This window comes from Harpia harpyja, chromosome 3 (assembly GCF_026419915.1).
Source record: "Harpia harpyja isolate bHarHar1 chromosome 3, bHarHar1 primary haplotype, whole genome shotgun sequence".
NCBI lineage: Eukaryota > Metazoa > Chordata > Aves > Accipitriformes > Accipitridae > Harpia > Harpia harpyja.
The window spans coordinates 24,630,422-24,641,812 of NC_068942.1; positions in this window are offsets into that span (position 1 = coordinate 24,630,422).

Consider the following 11,391-nt stretch of genomic DNA (forward strand, 5'->3'; position numbering starts at 1 on the left):
TTTTGTATGTAATTCTGATGACAGAAACACGGTTCAAGTAGTCCCTTTGATCATAATCTGCAATTCTAAACAAATCATCTGATTTAGGATGTTCAGGGAGTTATGCGATGACTTCTTTGTTACTGTTCAGAAATAAAGCATTACCATCAGGAAAAAAAGCTAACACTTCAGCATCTGATGCTATGAAAACCTCATGCTACAAAAGCAATATAAAAAGTTAGACACAGTATGAGGAGAATAGGGAAACAAAACTTGCTACCATTAAGAGGCAACATACCATCAGTTATTATGGTGTGCTCTGTTACAAATAGATACTTTACAGTGCTTTATTTAAATGTTATCACTTATATAACACTGTAAAATTAGATGTATACACAAGATAATGACAACAGATTCCATTCTTTTCTATACAGCACATACTAAAGAAAGAAAACCTTTCCCTCAAAGAATTGCACCATCTGGAAATCAATACTAAAAGATTCCCACACCACCAGGTAAGAAAAAGGGTAGAAGTGTGTTAGCAAGTAATCAGAATGATAGTCATACTTTAGTGTAGAGATATTTAAAAATGAATGTGACAATATAACGGACAATTTTCTGCATTTGCATTTCATCATTGATCTAAGACTAACAAAAAACTGTTGTGAGAGCTTTTTTTCCATTTTCCCTATATAGGACAACAGACATCTGGGAAGAAAGAAAAATTAAAGTAAGGACATATAAAAAGAATTTTCATTTAATTTAGTACTTTTTATTGCAATTCCACAAGGTTTTCTTTATGAAGTTTATAAAAAAAGCAGAGAGAAGAGGTAATTGCTATCAAATAGCTATCCTAGGATATACAAAATTTAGATTACACTTCTACACACAGGGCTAGAATCAAAGAGCATCTGAACAGTTCTCCTGAACTGCCTCGTAGTATAGAAAATTGAGTGCATTAAAATAGCCACAAAGGACAACGTAGACATTTCCTCATTTTGTGGAAGCTTATATTGTTTACACACGCTCCTTGCACACAGGCGCACACGTAACTAGTGATTAACAGACCTAGTCTTATAGACGAAGCAGTCTGGTTTAGTCTTCAAAATTGGGGTAACTTCTCCCCTCAGAAGGACTGTACTGTACTGCTATACAGTGAGTACAGTTCAGCCATGTAAATTGTCACCATTTCATTCACTTAAAAGGAGTTTTGTCAGTTTGCTCTAATTGTAAATGTGTCGCACGGATTTTAACAAGCTTAAACCATTAATTCATTCGTTTTTCCTGGTGTGAAATGTAGGCTTCAGGTTAAATTATTAAAAACATAGATTCTCGGAGCCCAGAATTCCTTGTATCTAGCAACTATGGAAAGGAGATTGGAGAAAGAAAAAAAACTCCTCAGAAAAACTTAAATATTTAAATATTTTAGACTAGTAAAATTAATTTCTAATGCAATATGTAGCATAAATAGAATAGGTCATATAGAGAGGTATACACACATAAATATATATATACACATTTAGACAGATGGATAGATAGATGGACAGACAGAGAGACACATAGCTAGATACAAATGATGAAGTGAAAAAGGTTGTGGTAAAGAGGCAGAGAAAGTAATTTTTTGTTATCTGATTAATATGTTTCAACTATAGCAACTGGCTTCCAAAGATAAAACACTGTCTCCTCCACACACAACTTTCCTTCCCTCAGAAAAATCCCATCACATGTCCTAGTTCAGTTGTTACCGAGCTTTACAGCTGAAGGGTGAACATAATTTTAACAGATCAAGGGAGCTACAATCAATACTGTATCTGCTTTGAAACTCTTATCCTGTGCTTCCTGGGGCTCCTGGAGCCCATCAGGGAAGGGCAGTGGACCTGACATAAATCCTTCTTTCCAGCAGCTGGGCTGTTGCTGCAGAAGAGAAGAGCATCTGCTTACAGCGTGAGAGGGTCACATTCCCATGGTTCCCATGTCTGAAATAAAATGGTGGTGATCTACAAATGTGAGCATCAGTAGATGCAAATGAAGATGCCATTTAAAACTTGCATGGCATGACTCAAGTGACACAATTTCCAATTCAAATAAGATCCATACAAGTTATGTCTTGATGCAGCTGTCCAGAAATCTGAAGGTCTGTACATGGGCCTCAGGCTGCGGATTAGAACCACAAAGGCTGGGCTCTGCATATTTTAAGGGGAGAATATTGCACGTGCCCATAGGTCTCCACAAATATCCATTCCACAGGAGGATTTAAGAGGCAATCACCCATCTGTCAAAATGTGTGTGCTATCTTCAATGATGTTTCTGCTGAAGGAGTAGAAAACATCAGAAGAAAATAAAAAAAAATAAATTGACAAGATTGCCAATTGTGTAATTATTAAGAAAACTAATGGTTAGACGGAATTAGCTGCAATGAAGGTGAACCTAAATTTTATGATATGTGTCATTGTGGAACTAGACTGAGTTGTCATGATGTACAACATCACTAAAACCCTTGTTAGAGGGAAGGATGTTTCATTTAAATCCATGAAAACTACTGTATAAGTATAGTTCATAAAACAAACTAAAAGCAGTTCTGACTAAATTCTATTTAGTTTAGTTCTAGCGAAATTCTAGACTTTTGTTGAAATATTTCACTATTTGATTTGTCAGTTATGATATATAAAATCAATGCACAGTTTTTCATTTCAACTGTAACATTCAGTTGCTCTTTACTATAAGCTTGATTGGTTGTATAACTCAAAGTCTCAAGGATTTGAGGAACAATGAAAGAAAAAGCAGCAAGTCACCAGAGTGAAATTCTTATGTAGGTTTCTTCGATAATTCATATCTGAGAATAAAGAAATCTGAGTTCTGTGGAGTACATGTGATACTTGATATATGTGCTATATATATAATTTCTTTAAGGTCTGTAAGAAAGTTAAACTGAAGTTTAATCAGAAGTTTTACTCTGCACTGGTCTGTGAGAACCTAAGGTGAAATTGGTCCAAGAAATGTATTTATGGAGATAATCCTCTTGTACTCCCATGCACCTTGCATTTAGAGGGGAGTTATTTTCCAATAGCTTTTATAATTTTCATTCCTTCTTCAACTCTACTATTTTATTTATGCTTTATCGCCTCATTCTACAGACAGATATGTGCGTGACTTCATTGAGAGTCATGCACATATGCACATATTTCTCTCAAGGGAAAATGTGGCCTTTAATAAATATGCAATGATGTGGCACAGTTGTGATTGAGGTAGGCAGTTTTCAGATGCATAACTTGATTATTTCAAAAACAGATTTCTCCAAACATGCCAAAGGCAGGTATATGTCAATCTAAAAGTTACGTGAATTGGAGTGTAAAAGGGCAACCTAAACATTTTTCAAATTATGCAGAAGTATGTTTGCTCATATTCCATAACTCAGAACCAGCTAGACTGGATTTTTACTACACTTTCCTAATAATTCATATTTCGGTAGTGAACAAACATGAACAATATTAGCACAACAGATCATGTTCTTAAACCTCTAAATGTCATAATATAAATACCTTCTCAACCATAATTATGGCCATTGCCAGTGAGATGCTATAAGAAGTAAAAAAAGACATTTTCCTCTTTGTTTCCTCATTTGAAATGTTTATTTACGTATTATTCCCCATGCTATGTGCATTTGCATAGAGGCATTTAAGTTGGGCCCCTGATGAGGCTGGCTTACTGGCTGGAGTGTCTGGAATTCCTTTGTGGGTCTCTTCAGGTGCTCCCTGCTGACCTGTGGTCCCCCTCCAGGATCTGGGCACCTATTGCTGGCACTGGCATCAAACTGGTAGGAGTGGGATGGATTGAGGTTCTTCCCCTCTGGCAACTTTAAAGCCATCCTCGCCAGCCCAGTTTTAGTCCATCTAGCCCGGTTTTGCCTCTCCTACAGCAGCAGAGGGAAAGGCTGTTAGAAAATTATTTAGAGATTGCTTGCTGGCATTGTTTTTCTCCATTGTGTGTTGTTTCAGCTTGTAGACACCATTGAGCCCTTCATTACTGCCATAGCTGAGCATCCTTCTATTTTCCTCTTTACCTTCATGGTAAGAAAGTGCCATTGCTTAAATTTTATTGAACAGAGTGACACAGGGAATCAACCACAGAGTGAGAAACTAAACTTTCGTCTCCAGCTTCTTTACTAGCACCCTATCTAATAAAGTCAGTTATTCTATTATTTGACCCATGTGATTAACAAATATTAATTAGCAATTAACTTGGACAGAATTCTTGCCAACTCAGTTTAACCTAGCTGCTTTCATAGATGTTCATTTGTTTAGCCTTCTTCAGTGCTTATTTATTTGTTTCAAAGATCATGCAGTAGGTTTTCTTATCTGTTCAAAGCAAAAGTGCAAATTATACAGATAGTGTTTACTATTCTAGGTAATGGTTTTTAACCAGAGCTCATTTCAAGTGTTAGTGATCATATTCAAGATGACTAATTGCCCTCAAAGCTCGTTAGCTGTAGTCTAAATTTTACAGTTTTTTTCTGCTTTGGTAAAATGACAGCTGTAAGTCAGGTTGTGGCCATATACAACATCACTATTTATATTTGCCAAAGACACTGATGCAACAGAGATGTTAATTCAGTTTACAAAAACTGAGTGCTTAGATAAATTGATTATAAATTAAACAGAGTAGGTTTTAACATGTGTTCAAACCACAGAGTTGCAGGACAGAGTATTTACATTTTTCTAAGAGAACTCCCAAAAACCCACCATTTATAACTGAAAAAATTGCTATTGAGTACTGTGTCAAATGTCATCCCATACTGATTTTCTATGCTTAAATTACAGTTTCTTGAGTTATATGCAGTAAGCTTGCAGCACAGGGCTAAGAAAGCCCCTGTGAAATATCTAAGTAGCTCACAGAAACCTTGGAAAATCCTGTCAAATATAGGAAACCCTAAAAGGATCATTCAGATGTCCCTGAAGGAATTCAAAGATGATGTAAATGTCCTTGAAAATAAAACTTTATAATTGAAAATCTGACAGATCCTTCACCATAAAATCATAAATGCAACTCAAGTCAGACTTTTACAAGGGCTTAGACAGCAAGTTTTCAAAGCAAATCCTTGAAAGGAAATGTTGAGTTATTAATATCTGAAAATTGTGAACAATGGATTGTTAGGTGACTAAAACAGTTGAAGCTAAAAAAAAAAAGATAAAAACATGGATTTGTATTTTCAACTTAAAACAATGAAATAAGAAGATCTTAAAAAAATGTTGAGCCTCCACAAAAATCACAGGGAAAACCTGTGCATTGGAAGTTTTTCCATCTTCTTCATTATTTTTCCCTGTATGATAAAGGTAGTGTCGATTTTTAATTTCTAGGATGACTTAGAAACTAAAGTGTCTTGCATGGTGATTAGATGTTGCCTTTTGGTGAGAATACATTGAACGATCCCCTAACAGTTTCAAAGATGTTCTGCTTAGTAGCCAACTCTCCAATCCCCCTCTTGTAAATACTACAAAAATTATGTTGTTACAAAAATTATAAAAGTAAATATACCTTTGATTGTGAAAGATGTTAAAAATATTTTGTAGCTGTGGTGGGTTGACCTTGGCTGGACAGCAGGTGCCCACCAAGCCACTCTATCACTCCCCTCCTCAGCTGGACGGGAGAGGGAGAAAATAAGATGGAAAAAAACTCGTGGGTCCAGATGAAGGCAGTTTAATAAAGCTAAAGCAAAGGCCGCACACGGAAGCAAAGGAAAACCAAAAGATTTATTCTCCACTTCCCATCAGCAGGCAGTGTCCAGCCATTTCCCAGGATGTAGGGCTTCAGTACACGTAGTGGTTGCTCTGGAAGACAAATGTCATAATAACAATTGCTCCCCCCCCCCCTTTCTCTCTGCTTTTATTGCTGAGCAGATGACATATGGTATGGAATATCCCTTTGGTCATTTTGGGTCAGCTGTCCTGGCTATATCTTCTCCCAAGATCTTGCCCACCCCGAGACTACTGGGGGACTGTTGGAGAAACAGCCTTGATGGGGGAGCACTGCTGAGCAGTAGCCAAACCACTGGTGTGTTATCAACACCTTTCTAGCTGCCAATACAGAGCACAACACTATGAGGGCTGCTATGGGGAAAATTAACTCCATCTCAGCCAGACCCAATACGCTAGCATCTCATTTTAAAGTATGTTTTTAAATCTTTTCAAACAGGTCATCATGTCTAACATGGAAAAACCCCAAAGCCTCATAAAGAAGTGTCTTCTTGTTTAAATAGTCACTAATAATAATAAAAACTGAAATTTATACCAGGAGTCAGAAACTGCATAGAAGGAACTGTAGAAACTTTCTGCACAGAAACTGGAAACAAGAACCAAGAATTATTAAAATTCCTTTTATTGGTTTTCTTGATGCAAGTCTCTGCACGCTATGTTGAAGCACAAAAATATACTACTCAGGTATGATTGAACTGGTTAAAAAAATATTGATATAAATTTTTAAGATCAAAGCAAGGGTCCTTTCTTTCCAAAAATAAAAATGCTGCTGCAAAGACCTACACCTAAATAACCAGTGAGGTGAAAAACAGCTGAACCTGCTTTTTTGATACCATTTTCTAGGAGGGTGATCTTCAATCACTTCAATCATGGGTCAATGAATAAAAAGGAAGTAAGTAATTTCACTGTTGATCAGTACCTGCCATCTTTACTTGTTTGCCCTAGGCTGCTGCCAGTCTCCCTGAGACTGAAATGTAATCCTGAAGGAGCACAAGTGACACAGTGGTTTTGACTTCGTTTCTGTCACTGAGATATAACACTATATAAGGTACCCAGATTTTCTGCAGACTGTAGATTATGTGTCTCTTGAGGTAGATGTTTTGGATGTCAAGGAGTTGCTTGCAATATCGGTAGATGGGCAGAATAGACCTTCAACAGAAGGACCTGCTGCTTTTCAGCTTTTAAGCAGGAATCCGCCAGGCTTCCATGTAGTTGCTGGGCCAGGCAAGGAGATAACCTAGGCAAATGGACACTGCATGTGCAAACTGATTCATGCAGTTTTGCTTGTGCGGCAAGTCTCAAGCAGCAGGCATCTGGGTTTGGATGCACAAATGTTGGGAGATGGGAGGACAAGTTGTAGGCCTCCTCAGTTACTCACTCTATAATTAGCACAAGTGAGCTATTACTATCCATCTTCATTAAAGTCCCCTTAAAAAAATTCCTTACAAAATCTTTATGACAAGTAAGGATCAGCCAGGAACCTCCTGTGATATTAAAAGAGAAGGGGAGGAGGAAGGATACAGAAATCTGAAAAGTAATATGAAAATTGGGATGTTTTGACTGATATTTTGGAGGCAAGCCAAACTTCTCATTTGGATTCGTGTTTGCACAGTTTAGTTTGTCAGTCTTCCTTTTACATCCCGTAAGATAAGAGATTAATAGGAAAAACAAGGACACGGAACACAGTTACAAAAGTGCTTAAGCTGACAATCCAGGTGTCAGACAGGTCGAGTTCCCCAGGCAGTAACTCCCTGCTCCTGCAGTGGGCAAGCCTCGCTTGAGGAGAGCCATAGGATGCTTTGGATCCAGCAGGATCTGTTTCATGGCTTTCTCTGCTAGAAGAGAGCAGTAATGTGCATTAAAGATAACCTTTGTTGGTGGATTGGATAAATTTTACTAGTGAAATAAACTGAATTTAGCTGTACAAATAAATACTGTACCTTTGTGTAGTAGGTGGATGGAAGAGCTTCACAGCTAAACACAGCAGGCCAAATTCTGGGGTTCCTGAAATGCTAAAGCTTCTGCCAGGTTTGGTTAGAGTTTTGTATAAGCTGTAAAACACAAACTGAAGAAAGTCTTCAAGATTTGATTCATTGTACCTGTTAAAATCCCACACCCTTTCCTTTTGCATTGCTCTCCCTATGAATGAAAACGCAAGTTGAGTGAAGTTTTCTGGCAATTACCTTTCGGAGGAGAAACAAGGAAACAAAAGAACCATCAAGGAGCCATGCAGAGGCTTTCAGGAAGTCATTTAGGAGCTTGAAATTCTGCCTGAAAGGAGTTTTCCTTTTCTCATTGAACTGATTGCTTCCTCCTTTGGTATCGCCTCCTCTGCCCTGCAAATGAAACATCCAGTCCTGTCTTGCTGGAGAGGCTTGATGGATGAAACAGTTTGATACTGGAAATGATCTCTACTCTGCTAGTCAAGCTCTTTTTGTCCCAAATGGATTCTGCATATGGCTGATTTTCCCCACACAGAGTAAGAAGTAAACAGAGACTGATAGATATTGGCTTTCCATCATCTGAACTGTCAGCTGCTGTACATTAAGAAGTTATCTATGCCTTTAATTGTGAGTAGGAGAGGGATTTAGAGCTTACAGGAGCGTAATTGTTTCACAGTAAATCTACAGATAAGCCCCTCTTCCTTACTGCCCACACACAGTTCCACTGACTTTAAAATATTAAATTGTCCCTTTCCCTTCAAATAGTGGTGCCTAAAGCAAGATCTATTATCCTGAAGCCTTCTTTGTAGCTTAGACTCTAATGGGATGCCGATATTGCAAACCAATAACCAAAATGAGGAAATATTAAAATGAGGCATAAGGCTGCTTTTATTACTGCCATATTTCTTTACTGCATTAATTTTGAAACATGTTTCCATGTACTGTCTAATCCCAGTCTCAGTGTTAAGAGTTTTGATAATTGACAAGTTTCTTTCTCATGTGACCTGGAGACAAGGTGTAAACGTGTGGGGAGGGCAAGGGAGGGGAGGATTTTTATCTTTTAATGTGCCAGAGACTGGGAAATTTTCCTTTCAATTTACGTAATCAGATAAAACAGGCTTGGTTTGATGTCTACATCTCAAAGTTTGGTGAATTGCTTAATCCTTGTTATGGATGGGTTTGAATTCAAGTGAGCAAATAGCTTAAGAAAATCAGGTCAATGGTCCTGTGATTAAATAAATATCTGCAGTCCCCCTGGGCTTGTCTTTGTTTCTTTTGAGCTCCAGCAATCTTGTCTTGATCGTGCGGTGAGGATACAAGAATATGCGCCTATTTAGCAAAAAGTACTTGTGTAAATGAGCTAATGAACAATTGCAGTTGCTTGTATTCCCCAGCCTGCCTGAGAAGACAAGTGATTTTGCTTATTGGTATTATTAATAAAAGAGGAATGCACATTAGAAAAATATCTCTGTTTATCCATCCTCTGTTCAGTGACAGTAATTTACAATACCATTGTTCACGGATGCAATATAAAGTGATTTCTCATTTAGGGTGAGTCTAATTGCATTCTTTGAATCAGTGGGTGATGCAAGGGAATCAGGAGACAGAAGAGACAAACGCTGCTTGCACCAGCCCCAGGCAGGACACGCTGTTCCTGTCCTACCTCTCTAAACAAGCAGGACAACTCACATCATGCTGGTCACATCCTCAGAGATTTCATGTGACAAGAGTGACCAGGTCAGGGGACACAGAGATGTGGGTGGAACTGCAGCTCATCTCCAGGTGGGCTTCCTGCTCCAAGGACCCCATAAGCCTGGGTATCACCAGTGAAAGCTGGTACGGTTTCTGAGTGAGCTAATGCCTCCTCTGTCCCCTTTTTCACAAAAAGCAGCCAGTTATCCCAGTGTCAAGGTTATTTGGCATTTTTACAGAGAGATACATGACTATAGATAGTTTATTTTTGCCTTGACTTCTATTTTTTATTCCTACTGTCCTCTTTCTTTTCATTCGTTTCATGAAAACAGAGCTCTTAACACATACAAAGAGGCATACTGAAAAATAAAATGTGGGATAAATTATAGGAATAAAACATTTTGACATTGTGCAACTTCTTTTAAAATGAGCGGGTGCAGTAATAACATTTGGTTTGGTATTTCCTCCAACAAAGAGGTAATCTACTTTCATAGCTACCTTAGATGACAGGATGATGTTAAAGGAATATTTAATAATTTGTGGGATTTTTTGTGCTTGACATCTGTCTTTCCATTTTAATTGAATTAATAGAATTCTCCTCGTGTTCAGCATGTATTGCAATAACCATTTAGCACTAAAATTTTCAGGTAGGACTTCAAATAGCATTTTGTATGCTGAACAATGTTGAATAGAAAATACAGTTCTCTTTCTTTTCCCTTCTTATTTTTCTAAGATGATGGAGTGTATACTGTTACAAAACCAGCAGAAATGACAAAGTCGGGATGTGATCCCAGTATTCTTTATGAACGATGCAATCATGTAACTCAATGAATGTACAAACCTAAGTAGAAAAATGAGAAGACTTTGACAATAGCACCTGAGATTGGCTTGACTCCATATTTACTGGCCTCTGAATCCAAGCAATTTTTGTGTGCTTGAGCAAGTACTCATAATGACACTACATTTTGAAGAGAATAGTATTCATATTATTCTGTGGGTACTTGGCTACAGGGAACAGAAATATATCTACATGGTGAGAAAACAGGCAAATGGAAGTCCAATAAAGCGTTAAGTGGTATCGCTAATGACAACCACAAAATAAGGTGGTGGAAAAAGAAGGGAGTTGACCACTGACATTGTTCAACAACCCATAATAGTATAATATTAATCTTGAAACACTGACTTGTGGACTAGCCAGTAAATTGCATAAATTACTTAAGGGCCTTTAACATTTACGTGTTTAATGATTTATGTCATTTGCAATACGCAGCATGTCACATCCTATTGCAATACTCAGTATGTTATGTGTAACCATCTATCCAGGCTGTTGTTGCTAAATTTTCCTAGCTCCTGGTTGGTATATGAGAGAACAAAATTCCATCTCCTTATATAATTTAAGGAAACAAAATGAAAATTTAAAGCTACATGGAAACCATTCTTTATTTTGATGTTGAAATTTCTTCTCTAAGAATCTATCCAGAGCCAAGAGTTTTCCCAATCAGACACCAGGGCTGTTGGTTATAACTGGTTGTCAAGAAGCTGACTAACAAAAAAGCAGACAGTTTCTGATAGTTATTAACTTTATTCACTTAGCTTATTATTAACTTAGCTTAATAGCTTTTCAATTTTATTGAGCACTGCCAAGTTAGTTAACTGAGAAAAAAGTCTTTTAGAAGAAACCCAGTCTAATAAGAATTTGGGGAGTTTCGGACATTTCAATGACTTTCTTCACTGATGTTTAATTTGTTTGTATCAATCAATCATGTTACTGTACCTTGATTCTTACCACTGATCTCAAAATGTTTATAAGCAGATCAAAGAATATCTTCAGATGCTTTCGTATTTTCATTACGCATAAATGAAATCTGAACTGATGAAGCTGGCTATTTATTGAAGGGGTACATAACTATGGAACTTCATGCCTCCAGGGCTTTGGTTTAAATCCAGTTTTCACCTACAGCAATTAAAAAATTAATTGATGATAGATAGGAGAGCTATGTCAGTTATGTAGGTGGTCACTGTAAGAG